The 20000-nt window shown below is 42.5% G+C and overlaps 1 protein-coding gene across 3 annotated transcripts in view; it reads right to left on the reverse strand.

Annotated features, from left to right (window-relative positions):
• Positions 1 to 20000, reverse strand: part of Adamts3 (a disintegrin-like and metallopeptidase (reprolysin type) with thrombospondin type 1 motif, 3) — a 209828-nt gene that overhangs the window by 155864 nt on the left and 33964 nt on the right. The window lies entirely within an intron of this gene.

Here is a 20000-nt window from a genome sequence, read left to right on the forward strand (position 1 = left end):
AAGAATGGGTTTGAGCATTATGAGAGTCGTGAGTGAGCCGGCCCCAAAACTGACCATGGGAGATCTGTCCCTGCCCCTCATCAGCTGCAGCACTTGAGAGAGCGAGTCCTGTACCTCACCTGGGCAACATAGTAGAGCTGGCCCTGGATGTGGGGATTGTGGGTAAGCTGGCCCTGCCACTTGTCTGGGTGTAGTGATGTGGGTGAGGAAGACATGCCTCCACCCCCACCTTCTTGCCTGTTGCCACCTATGTCAGGCAAGAGCGCTGGCCCTGTCTTTCACCTGCTGCAATGCAAGATTTGGGAGAGCCGGGTTCTGTACCTTATCTAGGCAGCACAGTAGAGCAGCTTTGGATGCGGTAGTTGAAGGTAAGCAGCAAAAGAGCTGGTCCAGTCCTTTGTCTGTTGTGTTGTGGCATGGATGAGGGATAGATGCCCTCTTCCCCTCCCTCATCCCTCACCACCTATGGCAGGCAGTAGAGCCACCCCCAGGGTCATGAGAGTAGAACTGGCCATGTCTCTCACCAGCTACAAACTTGAGAAAGTGGGCCCTGCTCATTACCTGGGCAGCAGGATAGAGCTGGCCATGGTTTCAAGAGTTACTGGCGAGCCTGTCCTGAGGGTCTGAGAGTGGGAGAGCCAGTGGGCTGACCAGTTCACATAACTCTCAGGCCCAGATCCAGGGCTTTGAATTGGCCCACCCCAACATCTATCCCATCAATAAACTGCTGGAGTGCATGAAGGGGCTGGTCCTACAGTTCCAAAACTACAGAATCTCCATGACACAGGGCAACAGCAGGAGTCCCAGTGAGGTTCCAGGACTACCAGGGTAGCAGAAGCCACAGGCTTTGAACCAGACCAATGAGTCACTGCAACGAACATTTGCAAGCAAAGAAGTGTGGACGAGGGGGACACACTGAGACACACTACAGCTTCACAGCAAAATTTTTTTTCTCTGTTGGGCAGGAGGCTGCAAGGGTGGAGGGCTGATATGAGGGAAGGGGGACATGAGTGGGACTGTTGGGAGCCGCCCTCACATTCGCCGTTACAAGATGGCGCTGACATCCTGTGTTCTAAGTGGTAAACAAATAATCTGCGCATGTGCCAAGGGTAGTTTTCCACTACATGTGCTCTGCCTTCCCCGTGACGACAACTCGGCCGATGGGCTGCAGCCAATCAGGGAGTGACACCTCCTAGGCGGAGGATAATTCTCCTTAAAGGGGACGGGGTTTCGCCATTTTCTCTCTCTTGCTCTCTCTTGCTCTGGCTCTTGCTTCTTGCTCCTAAAGATGTAAGCAATAGAGTTCTTGTGCTCTTGCGCTCTTGCCCTCGCTCTTGCTCTCTTGCTCTCTGGCTCCTAAAGATGTAAGCAATAAAGTTTTGCCGCAGAAGATTCTGGTTTGCTGTGTTCTTCCTGGCCGGTCGTGAACGCGTGTAAGATGGGACTTTGGTAATGATGTGAAATTCACAAAGAACCAATAAAAAGGTTTAAAAAATTACAAGTAACATCACACTGAGAGTAAATGGCTAGATGCATTTTCTCTGTGATTAGAAACACAGTGGAGAAATGTTCACTCTCACAGTGTTTTCATAATTATTAGGGATCCTAATCAAAGCAATAAGGTAAGGAAAAAATGACATCTGTATCTGCCTTTACTCCCAGACAGCCTAGTAGTCTCTACATAGAGTTCAGAGATCAAAGGCAAAGAAACATGAAATTTACACCTCAAGTTAGAGAGTTAAACTGTGCATAATTTACCCCTCAACACGCTTGATCCTTACAATTCTATACAAGATTACGTATTTCAGTCTGGGCAAAGCATCATCACAACAGTCATAACATTAAATAGTTGAACTGCGCTTGTTTTTTTTTTTTTGGGGGGGGGGCAGCCCATCATTCCTTTAATCTCTCTTTTCCCGAAAGGAGGACAACCCCTCAACAATAAATTTCGGGAAAAGCAGCCATCGTCAGTCCCTAGGCTGTCAGGTTTGCTTGATTTCCCCCTCCCCCACGTCAGGTAGACAAGAAGTGTATTGGAACAGTGGTTCCAACACCATACTTCTTCACACCCCCATCTTCCATGCCAGAACATAACCGTTTGGATGAAAGTGGAGGTGAGGGAGCCATACTTCAACTTTTGCTAGCACGCTGTTTATTTGCTTCACTTAGTCTAAATGCTAGTTCTTTCCATCCCACCCTCATGGCACTGACCCCAGTAACCACGTCTTTAAAGCATAGTACAGTCGCCGTGTAGATGAGGAGAAAGGCCTGATACCACAAGCCCCTAATCCCAGCTCCAGAAACTGGAGGCCCATGAGACCAGACTAAGTTTCATAGATTGGCTGGCCGGTGAGATCCAGGGATCCACCTGTCTTTACCTCCTCAGGGTTTGAGTTACTGATTCATGCTCCCAGTGTGGCTTTCTATGGGCAACTGTGCCATCTCTCTGGACCTTATTCTTCTTAAAACTGAAAAGTCTGTAACTTTTGACCAGTGAGTCCCTATCTCCACCATATATCTTCCTGGAAGCTCCTTTTATTCTGTTTATTTGAGTTTGATGGGTCAGATAGACTTTACTTATAAATAACATGGTAATGCCTAGCTCCTGTGTCTGATCTATTTCTCTTAACTGATTCTCTAGGTTCACTCATATTTTCATGAATGCCAGGATTTCCTTTTTTAAGTTACAGAAATTCTGTTGTGTGTCCTCATCCCCCTTCTTTTCATTCCATACACTAATAGATACTTATATTGTTTCTATATCTTGTCCATTAAGTGCTGCAATGATGGATGTGAAATGAAAATATCTCTCTGACAACTCCAAAATCTCCTCTTGTATCCAAAACTGTAAGTACTGAGTCATGCAGTGGCCCTACGTTTCATCTCTTTTTAACGAGCTCTATATGATTTTCCAGAGTCTGTCCCAACTCACTCTCCCAAAATCTGTTTGCAAGGGTCCACCTTACATGCAACACTTGCCTTTCTGCTGCTAACAGCCATTTCAACAAATGTGAGGAAGAGTCCACAGGTGGCTTGGGCTTGCTTTGTTATGATGGACGTGGTAGAGCATCTTTCTACTTATCTACTGTCTATTTGTCATCCTTTTGGAGAAGGGTCTGAGTTTCTCATATATGTTACATATTAAGGATGGGATATATAGTTTGCAAATGGATTCTGTCATTTACCTTTTTACTTCTACCTTGCTATGTTGAAGCTTCTGAATTAGATGTAATACCTACTGCTTGGCTGGTTTTGCTTTCAATGTTTGTTCTTTAGCTATATATGAAAAAAAGCTTGTAAAAATGTATTACCCAAATCAAAGTCATGAAGATTTTTCCCTGGGTTTTCTTCTAGTATTTTGATGGTTAGGATTAAATGTTGGGAGCTTTAAAGTAACTCAGTTTTGTATCCAGTATGAGATAAAGGATATGAATTGTTATTCTGCTTGTGAACATCCAGTCTTTTCAACAGGAGTTGTGGAACAAACTATTATTTGATTCGAGTGTGTTCCTGGCATCCTAGTAAGAAGTCAGTTGACTACATCCCCCATAGGATTATTTGGAGACTCTTTCCCTTCTTACAGGCTGGTGTCTCTGGTCTGGGGAGAGGTAGGCCTCAGTTAATTACTGCTCAAATTAAAATTGGTGGCTTACATATTAGTTAAACATTAATGTGAGTGAGTGAGTGAGTGAGTGAGTGTGTGTGTGTGTGTGTGTGTGTATGTGTGTGTACTTATCAGTGTGCTAGTCAATTTGCTGTTAGGGAGCAAGAACTTTCTTACTTCTTCTCATATAATTTTCTATGAATTATAAATTTATAGAGAAAATTGATCACTTTGCTCCCTCCAAACCAGCTGTCACTCCTACAGTGGTGGCCTGAGAAAGGAACATCCGAAATCATACAGAATAGTTTAACTGCATGTAGTTCCTTGCCGTGTCTTTGGCAAAATTAACTGAGTGCCCACACTTTAGACTTCAGTTGGCAAAAGCAATATTGGTCAATAAAAGTTTTCATTTTAGAGATGTTTTACCATGGAAAATAGCTCCATGGTGGGACTGTCGCAACCGAGGCATCCAGAGCTCGCCTTTCCTTTCACAGCCGAGATCAGATCGTTCCTTTCCAACCTTTACTGTACGCCGAATGCAGGTTCCATGATGGGGACTAATCCTCACAAGCACTACTGTCACAATGGCACAGGTACAGGAATGTGTCTCCAGGACCACACACTACCACATCTGGGGTCCTTACATGCTCCACGTCCAGGACCCACACAGCAGGTCTCAGAGATGATGGATTATGCTAGACATCCATGGTTTTAATTGCACTGAAATTTCTCTAAGGAGAAATAATGAACAGTGAGGTTCATTTTAGAGTCCAGTGGGGACAACAGTGACACAATGGTCTCTTCACTTCATGTGGACTAGAGGCCTTTCTTCCACACTTCCCTTAGTTTCTGAAGATGTTGGATAGAGTTCTATATAGTTTAGCATATGCTACCTCAAAGAAAAACCTATATCAATAAGCATTCAGGCACACATCAGGAAAATTTACTAGGTTGATATCATATCTTCAAGGTTCAAAACCTACAGGTTTCCCATCATATTTCACAAAGAGAAGTTTTATCACCCAGTATATCTCTCAGATATAAATCCAGTCTCCATCTTTGTCAGCTTCCCAAATCTGCAAACTGGTATCACACCAGGCCTGCATAAAGAACTGTCCTTTGATGGGAAATTCAGGCCCCAACTGAGGAAAGACTTTCTTCCTATGGCATCCATACATTCCAGTTAGAAGCAGGGCAAGACTGTTGGAATTGTTCTGCCTTAAAGGTAACTGTAAAAACTGAGACTGTGCTGTGGGAATAGATATGCAGACAGTGCTGCAGAGCCCTGAATACATCTCTATTGTGGTTAAGAAATAGAAAAAAATGTTTAAAAAAAGAAAAGAAATAGAATACATGAGGTCTGAGCATCTACACCATTAGCCCTGTAGTTTCTAACTTAATCATAACTTATGTCATATGTCAAAAGAGCTACAGACAGACGCTTCTGGAGAATATGGAGGGAGAACTCTTCCTCCTCCTCTTGCTTTCTCTGAAAGGCTAGAGTTGAAGAGGAATCCCAAACTTGTAAAATAATATGATGGATATTCAAACTAATTGATCAGAAGACAGCCTTGTGGCATAGAAAATGCCAGTATCACTCATATTTCAGTAAGAAAAAAGACACTAGAACCCAACCATCTGATGCTGAGAGAAATGAAGCATATGAGGACATGCAATAGCCATCTTTGCGCTGGGAGGCAAAGGCATGAAGGTCAGTGAACTCCAGAGGTACAGATCATTCTGGGCAATCTTAGCAAAAGCCACTGTCAGCCAGGAAGTCCAAGGGCTTGAGTCCTCTTCAAAAGTCTGAAAGGGAAGAATACTCTATTTTTAGGAGGAAAAACTACATGCATGAGAATATGTTTTGATGAAAATATAAGGGGAAGAACACTTTTGCTGCAGCTATTGTCTGTGTATCTGTGGGAGGAAACCAACATATTTCCAATAAAAGGGAAACATACAAAAAAATCTATGTCTGTCTGGAGTTCTGTCACACACACACACACACATACACGTGTGCGCCATCAGCTCATGCATATGAGAGCTGCTTCTCACACAAGAATGTGAATTCAAAATGTAACGTTTACCTCTTTTTTAACCACAAGAGAGTTTTTGGTCCCTTTTGGTAAAAGAATGGTTCTACAATAACTGATCTCGTTGCTCATGAACTAGCCCCACAGAATTCTATCTCTGACAATTCACAGGTTGACACAGTGCAGGGTTTCCCAGAGTGTGGTCACAGACTCCCTGAGTCTACTCAGATGGAGTATTTTTGTTGCCCTAGCCTGCCAGCTTCCATATAACGCTCATGATAAATATTCTCCAAGCCTGGTATTTTACCAAGCATTTGTGGTGTATCTCAGGTGATTATTATTTAGACTCTATGCTAAGAGCTTGGTTGTGACCAAAGGTCTTCCTGCAAGATCTTGGGGTCCTTAGCATCATCCTGAAAAAGACTATGGAATTGCATCTCTTTGCCATTCTTCTCAGCATCTTCCCTTCCTCCATCTCCCTCGCCGTCTTTTTTATTTCAGGTAGGTTTTTTGTTTTTTACTTTATTATTAACCTTTAGTAACCTATAGTAACATTTAAATAGGGCATGATCAATTATTTATAAATACCATGTAATTGCATTTTCTCATCCCCTTCTAACCCACAAGGTATTTGTTCCTACTCTCTGCACCCCTGCCATGGTATTCCAAGCTTGCCAGAGGCCGAAGACAATACCTGATTTTAAATTACAGGCTCCAGAACCACAAGCGAGGCAAACCTTTTAACCTTTATGAGCAAACTGTAGCAGGTATTTCACTATTAAAAAAAAATGTGGAGCTGGCTAATATACATATCAAATAAAATGTAAGCAGAAAAAAAATAGGCAGAGTCTGCCAACCATTTCAGAATGTATTTGCTATTTTATTTTTCTTAACTGCAATGAGAAATGTCTTACCATTATTAAAATACAAAACTATATCTAAAATAACAGATTGATACATTTAAGTGTGAAAATGAAATTTTAATAGCACTGTAGATGTCTTTATTTATAGTAAGTAAAATTCTGGATCAGAAACTCAATAGTACCCCAGCAGGAGACTTATTTCAGTGGGTCACTCACATGCTAGTAGATAAGAATAGCCATTCAAGGCAACACAAATTCCACTCAGACAAAATGTGAGAACATATTGTTTCACATGAAAAAAAAAACTTGCAAGCTGCTTTATCACCATCCCAAAATTAATTTTCAATACCACGCTGACCTTGGCATCTGTCATGCATTATACTCTATAATAATGTATCTGAGATAGTTCTCACACTGCTTTAGCTTTTTTTCCTTTGAGGGAAAAAGAAGCAGTCTATAATGTAATGCTTAATATGTCAACTGTACATCAGTGAATGAAAGGGGAAAGTGGCAGAAACTACACAAAACCAGGGTGTAAAGTGTGTGTGTGTTGGAGGGGGGTACATACATCTCCCTATGTTGGATGTACATGCATGGAGATTTGGTTCCAGGGCACTCAAGTCTGCCCTCTCACTTTCTAAAGAGCTGTAAAGCACCATAGACATCCACAGAAGACCTTGTGGGCATCCTTTGTTGCCAGGGATCACACACACACACACACCCTTTTTTAAACTCTTCTGGTTGCTGTGGCCCTGGAGGACTGTTACAGAGCCCCCTTCTGAACTCAACCCAAGAATGGTTCAATACTTGGATTCTCAGCACTCCTCTCATTGTCAAGTAACTACTGCATGGCTACTGAACCAAGTTTCTAAACTCTACCATGATCATTCAGTTACTTTCCCCCCATCTAACTTCATAACATCCTAGAGTAGAGACACGGCCAACACTCTGTTATTCATGGCCACAGGCAGCTGACTCTATGTTCTACCATGAGGCTATGCTGAAGCTCTTACTATCCCCTCCTTGCTCCGTATTGGTCATGCCTATATTCATACTTCTCTAGTTTCATTCATAAAGACTGCCATTCCTTTTTCCCATCTAGGTCTACTTAAATATATGTTTAAGGCTTTCTCTTCAACATCTTTGGCACTAAAGTAGGAACCCTCACTTTTACTCTGTCCTCTACACGTTCTTATCTCTTCCTTCTCCTACTCTCTTCCCTACTCCATCTCTAACTCTCAATGTATCGTCCCCTCTACCTCGGCACCATTTTTCATGCTATAACCATTGTCACTGTAAGCTCTGCAGAGCTAAGTCTTCCCCATCTGTCATCACCAATGACACCCATCAACTTTAATAAATGTCATGATGATACAGGACCCCTAAACCCATATACATCACACAAAGTTCTAGATGATGCCAAGTCATGTTTTCCACACACTGAAGGCATGATTCTCTCAGTTTTTGTGCACACACAGCTACAAATATTTTGAGATCTAGAGTTGCATAAAAATACAAAGAAAGGCATCTTCTTATGTTCAGAATTGTTCTGACTCTTGGTGTTCAAAACCAAATCAAGATCACAGCATCTAGTCTTTTTCTCTGATGTAATTTCTCTCTCAAGATATGCATCAAATTGGCATCCAGATAGCTGGTAATCCTCCAGCAACTCTATCACTTATACCCCAAATACATCTTCACTTCCGTCAAGACTCAAACATTTGGGGACTATGCGGTTTGAAAGAGAGCAGGCTATACTTCAGAATATACACCTTCACCAAGACATTTTACATAGTGTCTTTCATGCTCGACGCCCTTAATTCAAATATGCATGGGTGATAAGAAATCTGGGCCCTTTCTACTTAAAACCAGTTCCTCACAGTGACTTCCTTTCTCTATTTTTCCAACAATTGTACTCTCTTACAAGTAGCAACTAACCTCAAATCGATTTCAACATGGTATTGACAGCACTAAAAACACTGACTCTGGCTTATGAGGTTGTCTTCGAGATTGGGTAACATAACACACATAAAGCCCTTGGTGTTCTGCCTGGGATAGAGCAAGCATTACTTTATCATGAAAGTCAGGCTTAAACTGTAATCATCCCCAAGTTCTACAAAGCTACATCCTCAAAAAATAAGGCTCAATGTCAAACCATAAGCCCTCGCCCAGATACAGTACATTTCCTATAAATTCTGCTACATTCTGCCTGTCAAACTTGCCATTTAAGCTGGGAGGCTTCCTATCTTGATTCCTACTTTATTTAAGGATAACCATGGTAGCCACATGCAAGCAAATGCTTTCAGAAAGTGAACAAGATGATTTCAACAAGTCCACAGGATGTGCTACCCAGACCTCATTCGAAATAAGGTCAAAATATCTTGATTTCTACTTGAGATGGCTTCCATGCCTCCCATTGAAAACACAGCTGTAAGCTTCCTTTGAATCATGCAAGGAAGGAAACCCCATGAGTTTCAAGTAAAGGCACGGATGTCTCTGGAGAGACAGAGTCTGAGTGGGCTGGCAGGCTGAATTATTGAAACGGACAAGAAGCGAAGGAGGGACATAGTCAAATCGGAAATGGTACATCCTCTCTCCTACACACAAATTCAGAATCAGAAAACAACAATGTGAATGTTTCCACCCACCAATGGCCTTCTGAGTGGGTGGACTGGGACGAGTCTCATCCCTCAGCAATCACAACAGACCTTGATCTTTCCAACACCTGTCAGTATGTACACATCATTAATTATGTCTTAATCCAATTCGTTTCTCTTCAACTGAGAAACTTTTCAGTTCCATGAGATGTCCTCTTTTGCAAAATGAGTTAAACAGTACCTCCTACATTGTCCTCATTAAACCCCTGATGGATGACAGGGCTGTTGCTTATTGAGTAGTTCATGAAGCAGTTTAGAACATTACAGACTCAAAGGCCAGAAACTGAGAAGGGACTGAGGCCAGTCACCTCAAGAGAGGACTAAGCTCACCACAAAGCCTAAGTCTATATTTCATCCCATGTACTGTGAAAAAGAATTTAAGTAGTGATTCTCTGAACTTAGGCCATTTTCATTACTAACATAAGGCTAAATGCAGGCTGATTATACTTATCTAATGGAACTTTGAAGTCTCCCACACAGTCTCTGTTCAATTCAAGCACCTCACTTACATAACCCACTGCTTGGGATCCGATACAAAAATGAATCATAACTAAAAAAGAACAATCTTCATTTTTGACAACATGAACAATGCCTAAGACACTTGTAAAAGGTTATAACCATTATAAAAGTTAAAATGTTAACTTCAAGCAGGGTCGGGGGTGGGCGATCAACCTGAGTCCGTATTAAAGTGTGTTGTTTCTCATGATACCAACAGCTGCTTCAAATTCAGCCTTAACACCTCAAATTGAATACACATTTGTATTTTTAGACTATTTTTCCTATCCGGGTAGATGGGAGCTTATAATCATCCCTCAACTACATGAATAACTGTTAGTCTTAAAAACTTGGACACTGCCCAATAATAACGTTTGGAGCAAAGAGACAGCAAAGGTACGCATATTCAGTCTGCATTGGAGGAGCCCAAAGCTCCAGTGTTGAAGGCTTTGTCCCCAGCTGGTGGCACTGTTGAGATGACTGCATGATTTGGGCAGGAAGCCCATGAGCTGCATTGAAGAATCCTTTTGCTGAACTGGCTACTGAGGTGAAGCAGGTCACTGGGGACGATCTGTCTCTGGAGAACACACCTTGCCCCCAGGCCCTCTCTCTTCTCTCTGCATCCAGGCAGTAAGGTGAGCAGCCATATCCTCCCACCAAGGTGTCTTACACCACACACGCCCAGAAGCACACCCAAGTGGCCAATGACTGAAACCTCTCCAGTCATGAGCCAAGACTAAAGTCCCCTCCTTGAAGCTGACTTTTGGCAGTGACAGAAGATTGACATTTCTTTGCCTTTTAATGAGATCTGAAACAATACTTTCACTTCATGGGAAAGGGAAAGTCTTGTTATATAGTCCAGGCTGACTCTTAACTGGGAATCCTCTGCCTTACCCTATCAAGTGCTAGGACTTCAGACATGGAGAACCATGACATGCCAATCCCCTGATCTTAACAAACATAAGAGAATTCGGGGGGGGGGGGATCTCAATTTTTTTTTTAACCTGAGGATTGCACTCTTTATAAGTTGGGATGTTTGTTTATAGGATAAATGCTCTGGAAACAAAAAGCTTGAGGCTGAGGATGGATGTAGCGCAATATTATACCATTTGCCTTGGAGACATGGAACCCATGGGCTAGATCCCTAGCCCCACAAAACCAAACAAACAAACAAACAAACAAAAAAAAACAAAAAAAAAAGAAGGAAAGTATAGTCAGATACCACTTAACTAGAAGTCTAGTACTCAACTACATATAGTAATAACCAGGGTTAATAATAATGCTTCATCCACTTCAAAAGTTAAAGGGGATGTATTAATGCTCCTATAACAAGACAATGATGACCTTTTGAAGTAATTGATATATCCAATATGGCCATTCCACAATACACACACACACACACACACACACTCACACACTTAGAAACTGCTTTTGCTACAAAATTTTGGGGCCACAAGGTAAATGAAAAGAAGCTGATGGTCTGGCACTTTGCATCTGTCTCCTTTTGACTGGGGGTGGGGGGGAAGCTTGACTCTGTACATAGGTTATGAGTCACTCAAGGAAAACCCATCTAAAATTCTAACCCAGAGCTTCTAGGCTGAAAGCAGAAAGCCAAGAGCAAGCAGGGTTTCTTATTATCAGCCTTTACATCGCATTTCAGATCTCTCAGATGCCTGAAGGTCTTTATTCTTCATTAACAAACCTTTAGTCATCCAGGATCCCACTCCAGGAAGAGTAAAGCCTTTCCAACAGATCTCCCCATGATGAGACCAACCGTAAGCTGAGGCAATCATCTCATAGAAACTGGACTATCACCTCAAACAAAAGGGACATCTTCACAGTCAGCTTGCACAGTAGGACCTCAGGTAATGACCATGAACCACATGTCTTCCTGTCCTTGCCCAAGTCCTTCCTCTATTCAAACCAAAGCTCACGCCTCATCCCTGAAGATGGGTGGAGACGGGTCCTCTCCATTGTCCCAAAATGTCCATTTTGATCAAAATCCTTTCCTTCCTTTTTATCATCTCTGTCTTTGCAACAAGTAGACAGGCTTGCCATACTAGATGGCACCATCTTAGGTCAAGACCCCTGTTAAATACCTATGTATCAAAGCATCACATTTCACCTACAGAGATACATAATGATGTCAATTAAAAACAACATGAGACAAAAAAAAAAAATCAAGGTCTTGTGGTTTCATGTTATAGCCACATGATTTTTTTGTTTGTTTAATTTTTTTTGTATAATGAAACTAAATTAAACCAAATAGTAAAACTGTATGCAAATACCAGTAAAATTAAAATTAGATACATAAGAAAATGTATGGCTTGTGCTATGTAGCATGTCAAACAAATCTACATATTTTCTTACATTTAAATTGAGGATTAGATATGAAAATTCCACACTGAAAACTTCTTTAAAGCTTTTGAAAACAGTTTATGGATATGTGTATTGCTCCTGTTAGCTCAAGAAATCAGTAAGCCTACCAAAACGCAGCCCACACAAAAGTGACTCACCGTGACATTATTTCCAGGCATAACCTGAACAATATCTTTAACATATGATCCTAGCATAAGGAGAGCACTTCAGCTGGTGGAAGGAGAAAGAAGGTACAGCTGGTTAAGTGCAAGGGTTGAGGTGTCGCCTTCTCAAGGGCGGTTTCATGATCAAGATTCAGTGTGTGTACCAGAAGCTACAACACGTCTTACTTCAGTTTGGCTCTATTGGGGAAAGATGCTTTGAACGAGCAATGTGCCTTGTTCTCTGTCACCCAAACTAAAATTCACCCAATGTATTTGCTTTTTAAAGCTTAATGGTCACAAGCTTTAGGGCAATTTTTATTCCCCATGTGCTGTCTCTCCTTCTCCCTCCTTCCTTCCCTCCTTCCCCCCTTTCCTCCCTCCCTCTCTCCCTCCCTCCTTCCATCCATCCCCTTCCCCCACACACACACAGCTTTTCTTTCTGTTTTAGTTCATATACTTGAAAGTATCCTTTTGACTTCCTCACATGCTCTTGTTATGATCTGTCCCAGAAGGATCTGGCACACTCCTGGCATGTAGCCTCCCAAACTGCTGTCAGAAACAAGAAAATGGCGGCACTTTCAGGATCAATGAAATGAAAGGCCTTGGAAGAGAAGAGTGGGGGCAGGCAGGAAGGCATGTGTACCTGGTCCTTAGAAGTGTCACATATCTCTTGTTCTCCCCAGGAAAACATCACTACACCTTTTCTAAATCGGTTCCCATTGGCCACATTCTATGGCAATGGGCAAGACCATGTAAGCAACACACGGAGCAAGTCTAAAGAAGTGGGGGAACTATGTTTATCTCAGCACTGTACTACAGGCTTGTGTGAATCATTTATTGCTCAGAGTAATCTATGAGGTGGTGATGAAGTCACACTAGTGTACTGGAAAGGAAACTGACATTTATGTCCAGTATGGGAAAGCCAGGAATCAAGCACTACTTCCAGTGTGGATCCTAACCCAGTTTGCTCTTGTTATGGGTAGTACGTAAAATGAGCCTTGTCAGTCTTCCTGACTTGGATTATCACAAGCATGAAGCTGCACTGAGTGAAAGCTAGGTAGGGGAGCCAGCTGAACGGGATGCTGCAAAGAGTAATAACTCCATTACTACCTGAAGCAACTGAGTGAGCTGAGAGGAAGCAAACCCACAGAAGCAGGCAGAATAGGAAGCAGCGCTAGGGCCTCCTTGAAGTGCTCTGTACTGATAACCGAGTGCTAGGTAGAAGATGCTGGAGGCAGAAGCTGCTGTATCTGGGTTCCTATTTATTTTTGCATTGCCAGTGAGAAATTCAGGCAACCCCACACTGGTATTGGTTGAGTTCCTCTGAGAATTGGTTTAAAACCAGAAATTTACTTTTAACAGCCAAGGACTGACCCTGTAGCCCTAGAGGTGAATCCCAGGCCTTTCACTCTCCAGCCAGGCTCCCAGCACAGGTGCTCCTAGCATCACACTGGGAAGGGCACCCAGAGGCAAACATCCTTACTCCTGTCCATCACAATGGACAAATTTCCCTTTTCATGATTCCATTTCACTGAGACAAAATACCTGCTTCAAGACAAACTATAGGTAAGCCAGCTGGATCAAATAAAAGCCTGAGATATGCATGATACCCTTCTCACAAAGAAATGTTCAGCCACGCCCAGAGAACCTGGGGAAAAAGCCATCCTCAGAGTCCCTGCTTGAACTCCACCAAGGAGGAGTTCATAAAGAGGAGTCCTCCATAAGCCAGTCATGTGGAACAAGGCAAGTCAAACAAACCGCCAACACAACCAGTGTATCTCTGACAGGAAGCTAGTTCTGGCCATACATCCGCAGGAAGTACTTCAGTCACCTAAGTGGCCCCTGGTGGAACTTTGAGAAATGCAATTGTTCATCTTCTTTCAACCTCAACCTTCGAAGCCAAGAAATGGGCAACATTGAGGTTAGGCTAAATAAACCTGTGCAAACAGAATACAGAATACACGCGATCTTTACTAGTGTCTCCACCTGACGTTCTACTTTCCCAAGAACATCCCAGTCTCTCACCTGTTTCCTGATCTGTGCTCATGTTTCCTGTTTCCTCTGCCAACTCTCTGTGTCCTTAGCAACAAGTTGACTCAGCTGCATATGCAATGGTATCAGAGCTAGGAATCCCTGACTTGGGACAAGCAAGATGGTTCAGCTGGCGAAGGCACTTGCTGCTAAGCCTGAAGCTCTAAGCTGGATTCAGGGACCCATGTGGTCCTGGAGAGAACCAATTCCCAGAAGTTGCCCTCTGATATCAACGTGCATGTCTGTCATGAATGACCACCTATGCTAATAAACAAATCTACAAAAAAAATGTTTAAGAGAAATTTATAATGATAGAGTGTGATATGGTTTTTTTTTTCTAAAAGTGGAAATCCTAGGCAAAATGAGTAGAAACTGGAGAGCGGAGAGGCCTTTCTGGTCTCCTTCAGTCACCCCTATGAACCAGTGAACAGCACAAATCAAAATCTCCTTTGAGAGGAACATTGGGTGGGAGGGGAGTGGGCAGTAAAATATCACAGAAGAATGTGAAAGCCCAGGCTTAGCCAGCACTAGGCTCTCTATGGCTTCACCCAAAGCAGGAAATTGCTGTGCTACTCCATGCCTCTCCTGCACCGGTGCCCAGGCAGGCAGCCAACTCACTAACCCCTTCCCTGGCCTCGCACAGACCGCATAGCCAGGCTACCCTGGCCCCACCGTAACCCTAGCTGGCTGGGGAAGCTGGCAGAGGCCACGTCTGTGCTATTTAAAGCTATAAGCAGCTACTGTGGCTGGAGATGAGCTACTTTCACAGGAAGAGGATAAGGCCAGAGGCATGGATTTTAACAGGCACTAGCAAATTCACTCACCTGCTGAACAAGGAGCCCAAACTGGAAAGACAGCAGCTCAGCTTCATTTACTAATTACCTACACTCATCTATACCCCCTGCCTAGTAATTCTGTTCAAAGTCAAATTGCTTGATTACAGACTCTCTGTGTGCTATGTTTAAAATGGGAGCAAAGACCTACAAAGTCAAACAGCATGTCCGATGCAGCTGGGGCACAGTAACTGTCTGAAAGAAACTGTATGGAAAAAAAAAAAAAAAAAGAGCTCCAATGCCTGGCTCTGGGCTCCCTGCATCCCCCAAATCCAAATTTGAGTCTCAAAATACAATAAGATGATTAATTAATATATATATCACAATGTATCAAGATATCTATATGGGATATTTTATGTAATGATACACACAGGTTTTTATGCATTATACATATGCAAAAACAAGGAATCCGTTTGTGCACAGAGATATGCACTTGTGTATCTGTGTTTAATTCAAATTGCCTAGGTGGAATATTAAGAAACTTCACCAGGCATCAAAATAAAATAATGATCAAAAGTGCAGGCTCTGAAAGCAAGTGTCTAGAAGTTTTGTGAAACCCGATAAGATTCTCAGTTCTCTGGACTCGTCATTGTGGTGGTTTGAATAGGAATGGCTCTCACAGACTCATGTGTTTGAATGCTTGGCCAATAGAGAGGGACACTGTTAGGAGTTATGGTCTTGTTGGAGTAGATGTGGCCTTATTGGAGAAAGTGTGTCACTGTGGGGGCAGCCTTTGAGGGCTCCTATGCTGAAGTTATGCCCAGGCCAGTGTGACACAGTCTTCTGATGCCTTCAGATCAAGAGGTAGAACTTTCAGCTCCTTTTCCAGCACCATATCTGCCTGGATGCTGCCATGCTTCCCACCATGATGATAATGGACTGAACCTCTAAAAATATAAGCCAGCCCCAGTTACATGTTTTCCTTTATAAGAGCTGCCACGATCATGATGGCCCTTCTCAGCAATAAAACCCTAACTTTCTGAATGAAGACACTCATGTACAAAGAAGAATTTTTGACAATCTTAAGATCATTTCTACAAGGAAATCTGGCATGGTGCTCCTCTATTTTAGCTAGAATGAATGGAACAACATTTACAGTAGCTGTAACAAAGGAGCTCTCGTCTAAAGCTCCAGTCACCTCAGCCATTGCTGATACTCTGACTCTATAGTCTCACTGTTCTCTTCCTTTGCAAAGACAACTGGACCTTCTTCAAAGAACTGTTCCCCAACCCCCAGCCCAAGTCACTTAACCTAATACTTATTACATAACTTAGTGTCCCTTTCATTAAAGCACCATGACACCTTTTTATTATTCACTCTGTTGAGTGGCTGACACACCATGGCAGTGTTTCTTGTCCTCTGAATTCCATGGAAGTAAAGTCTACCCCTACTTTTGCTCCCTGGTGCATCCACAGCATTCACATATTAGACTCGCAATAAAAAGTGACTGGATCAATGATTCCATTCCTCTCAGTCCAGGTCTCCTCACACCTGCTCAAGTGGCAGAGAAAGTAAAACTTCAGCCGCAAGAACATAAGGAATCATGAGAGTGAGTCCAAATGATAAAGGTTAGGGAATAAACATGGCTGCCTACACAAGACTTGAACAAGAACACCACCAGCAGACATGCTAATGTGGATGGGTGAGGAAGAAGCTCACAAGGAACTCCAGACAAAGAGCTACAGACATGCCTGTTCTTCCTTAAGAGGTTTTGTTGTGTTCTTTAAGGGAGAGATGCTCAAAGAAACTGAGTTATAAATGCACAGTTCTACATACCAAAGGGGAAGGAGGGGGAGGGGCTGGGTGCTCAGGTTGTTTCCTTCAGTTAAGGATGCTGAAACTCTGGGGATGCAAGGGAACAGTTTAGTGTCAGGGACTAGGGCCTGTATCTCCATCCAGTCAATAGTTGTGATATTTACCATGCATGGACTACATGAGACATCAGCTTTAAACAAGTAGTATATCCATGCTCCAGACTCCAAACCTAGAACGTCAGGTTGCTATAGTGACAGGTTGCTATAGTGACAGGTTGCTATAGTGACAGGTACCTTAACTGAGCAGTTAACATTTCAGCATATTGCATTTCTTCCAACAAATTAGTCCAAGTATAGGGTTCTTATGAAATGTGAAAGGTTCTCTCCTTAAAACAAACAAAAACAGGTTGCCATGGTGATTTGTTGTGTTTCAATTGTTTAATAGCAATTATTAACACTGCTGTTACCTACTACTACCTGTAAAACTCAATTGGGGTTAAGGTCAAGACGATGTCAACTCCAGATTATGTGGGAAAGAAAGGAAATAAAAGTGAAAGAGAAAAAAAGAAATCAAAAGCTTTGAAATATAATTAATGTGGATAACATCCATTCATATGAAAGGCTAGAAATTCTAAATCTTAAAACTATTTCATGTTCACACATCTGTCTTCAGTTCATGAGCATTCACAGGTGAAACTAAGACCACAAATAAAGGTTTTCGGTAGCTCATCTCTCAGAGGAACAATCAATCCTCAATTCCAATCTGCACACCAGTGACCTTTAATATTAATTTGTTGAGCAGAAACTGTATTATCGATCATTAATCAGAGATCTATGGAAAGAGTTTTGTCCTAGGTGCTACAAGCCATGACCCCAGCAGAGACTTCCACTGAGAGCAGAATCAACAATAGAGCCACAGACAGCCGCAGACACACTAGACTGACTTCTCTGCCTTAGCTAGAATAGCCAAGAAAACCATCTTTAAAAACTGAATTCAACACACAATGATGCATGTTAACGTCTAGATTTTCTACTTGGAACTCTAGAAGAGACTATTCTAAGAAGCAGGCCAGAGACAGGGAAAATTAGGCTGTTTAAAAAACAAAACACAAACAAACGAGAAATAATGAGAATGGCCAAATACAAATAAAAAAATAAAAACTGGAAAAGAATTGCATCACACTAGCAGGTGCCTCTTGCAGTATTACCCTAGAACATGCTAGAAGTATAAACTCTGAGGTCCCTCATGACCAATCCAATCGGAACCTCCACAGTGATGCCCTTAAGGAAATTCTGGGGCCCACAGGGCCCCTTGTAGAGAATAAGGAGCCTGCAGCTGAACTGCAGACTGAAACCATCTACTGTGTTCTTAACCTAATCACGCTGGCCTTTACACAGACACAATCAACTGTTTCTCTGGAGGGATGGTACTGGGATGGGGTTGAAGAGGCACCCATGCTTCGTAAGAGGCTTATTATATGTAAAACAGTGATTATTGGAACCACTGACTTAGGGTTTTAAAAATTATGGCATTTAGTCTGACTTTCCTGGGAAGCCATTTGAAGGGCTTATAAACAGATGAAAGTTTGTTGAATCCAGACATAGCATTGGAGTTCAGTGACAGACACAAAAAGGCAAAAATGACCAAAAGAGCTAGCAAGCAGTTCCCTATAACATCCAGGAAAGAGATCACAGTGGCTATTGACCTGGAGATACAATAAGATTCAAATCAGTCAAATGTAATAGATTTAGTAGGAGAGATAGGCTAAGAAAGAAGGTTCTAGAATAAGCTTCGATTGTTGACCTGAGTAAAAAGTACCTCCATTTCTTTTCAGAGAAAGCCACACTGCAGTGGCAATCAGGGATCGATCTATGGCCCTCTTAAATTTGTGATCCGCTCCATTTGATGTTTCAGAGGAGATGCAGAAAGGCAGCAGCATACACACACAAGACTAAGGTTCAGAAGAAAGGTCAGGGCCAAACACATCCACGAGCCAGCACTGCGGAGACAGGACTCAGAGCCATAGCTGCAGATGGGATGTTATGGATTGAAAGTACGGACACAGATAAGGGCTGAGGAAAAGTGTAAAGCGAGTATGCTAGCAGACTGCATGCTCTTTGCACAGGGATCTGAGAGCACAGATGGTCCTAGACGCTAAAGCACAGTATGACTGACAGTCTCAAGAACAGCCACACTCAAGGCCCAGTCCACCATCACTCAGTAGGAGCAAAAAGGCTTTCGGAACTCACAAGTACTTCTAAGAAACTCACAGCCACTCAAACAACACAACCAACCACCTCAGAGCTGCACCAGGAAACACTGGCCTGATTCAGAGGCAGAAACCATGGCTCAAGACATGTTAAAAGACTTGTTCAAATTCACCGAGTTTTGGTGTTCTACCAGAACCTGGCCACTGCCCATGAAGATGGCACTCATGAGGAATTCCAAAGAATGTAGAACTTCCAGCCAAGGGCTCTGACAGGAAGTTGTAGTTGTCCATACTTAATTCAGTCTGAGGCTGACAGGTGCTGAGTCTAGCTGGCTGGGATTATGACAGAGCAATGGGCAAGGGCCAAGACAGTATTACAGACAAAATAAATTCAACCAGCAAAAGTAGGTCATCTGGTGTGATGGTTATTCTTGACTACATCTAGAATTAACTAAACCCAAGCAGCTGGGTATACCTGTGAGGGGTTTATTCTTAATTAAGCCATTTGAAGTAGAAGAATCACTTTTAATCTGGTTCCTTTGAGATGATAAAATACACCTTTAATCTAGCTTTTTTGAAGTGGGAAGATCCACCTTTAACCTGGGCCACACCTTCTTCAGGCAGCACACACACACACACACACACACACACACACACACACACACAGACAGAGAGAGAGATTTATTATGGAAGGAGGAAGCTTGCTTGCTCTCTTTGCCCGTTTGTTCTTGCTCTCACTGGCATATCCATTGCTTCACTGGCATTAGGAGTCTACTTCTTTGAGATTCCAGAGTATACTGAAGACCAGATGAGACATCTACTCTCAAGGATTGAGTAGCTGTAGCGGATTCTCAGACTTTCCAGTGGTAGCTAAACCACAGCCTGTAGGCCATTCTAATAAAACCCATACACATACATATGTTCCTCTAGAGAACCCTGACTAATACAGCCAAGGAAAGCCAGCATGCAGAATTATGACTTATAAACAAGGAACAGTC

The sequence above is a fragment of the Mus musculus genome, chromosome 5 (assembly GCF_000001635.26).
Source record: "Mus musculus strain C57BL/6J chromosome 5, GRCm38.p6 C57BL/6J".
Lineage (NCBI taxonomy): Eukaryota > Metazoa > Chordata > Mammalia > Rodentia > Muridae > Mus > Mus musculus.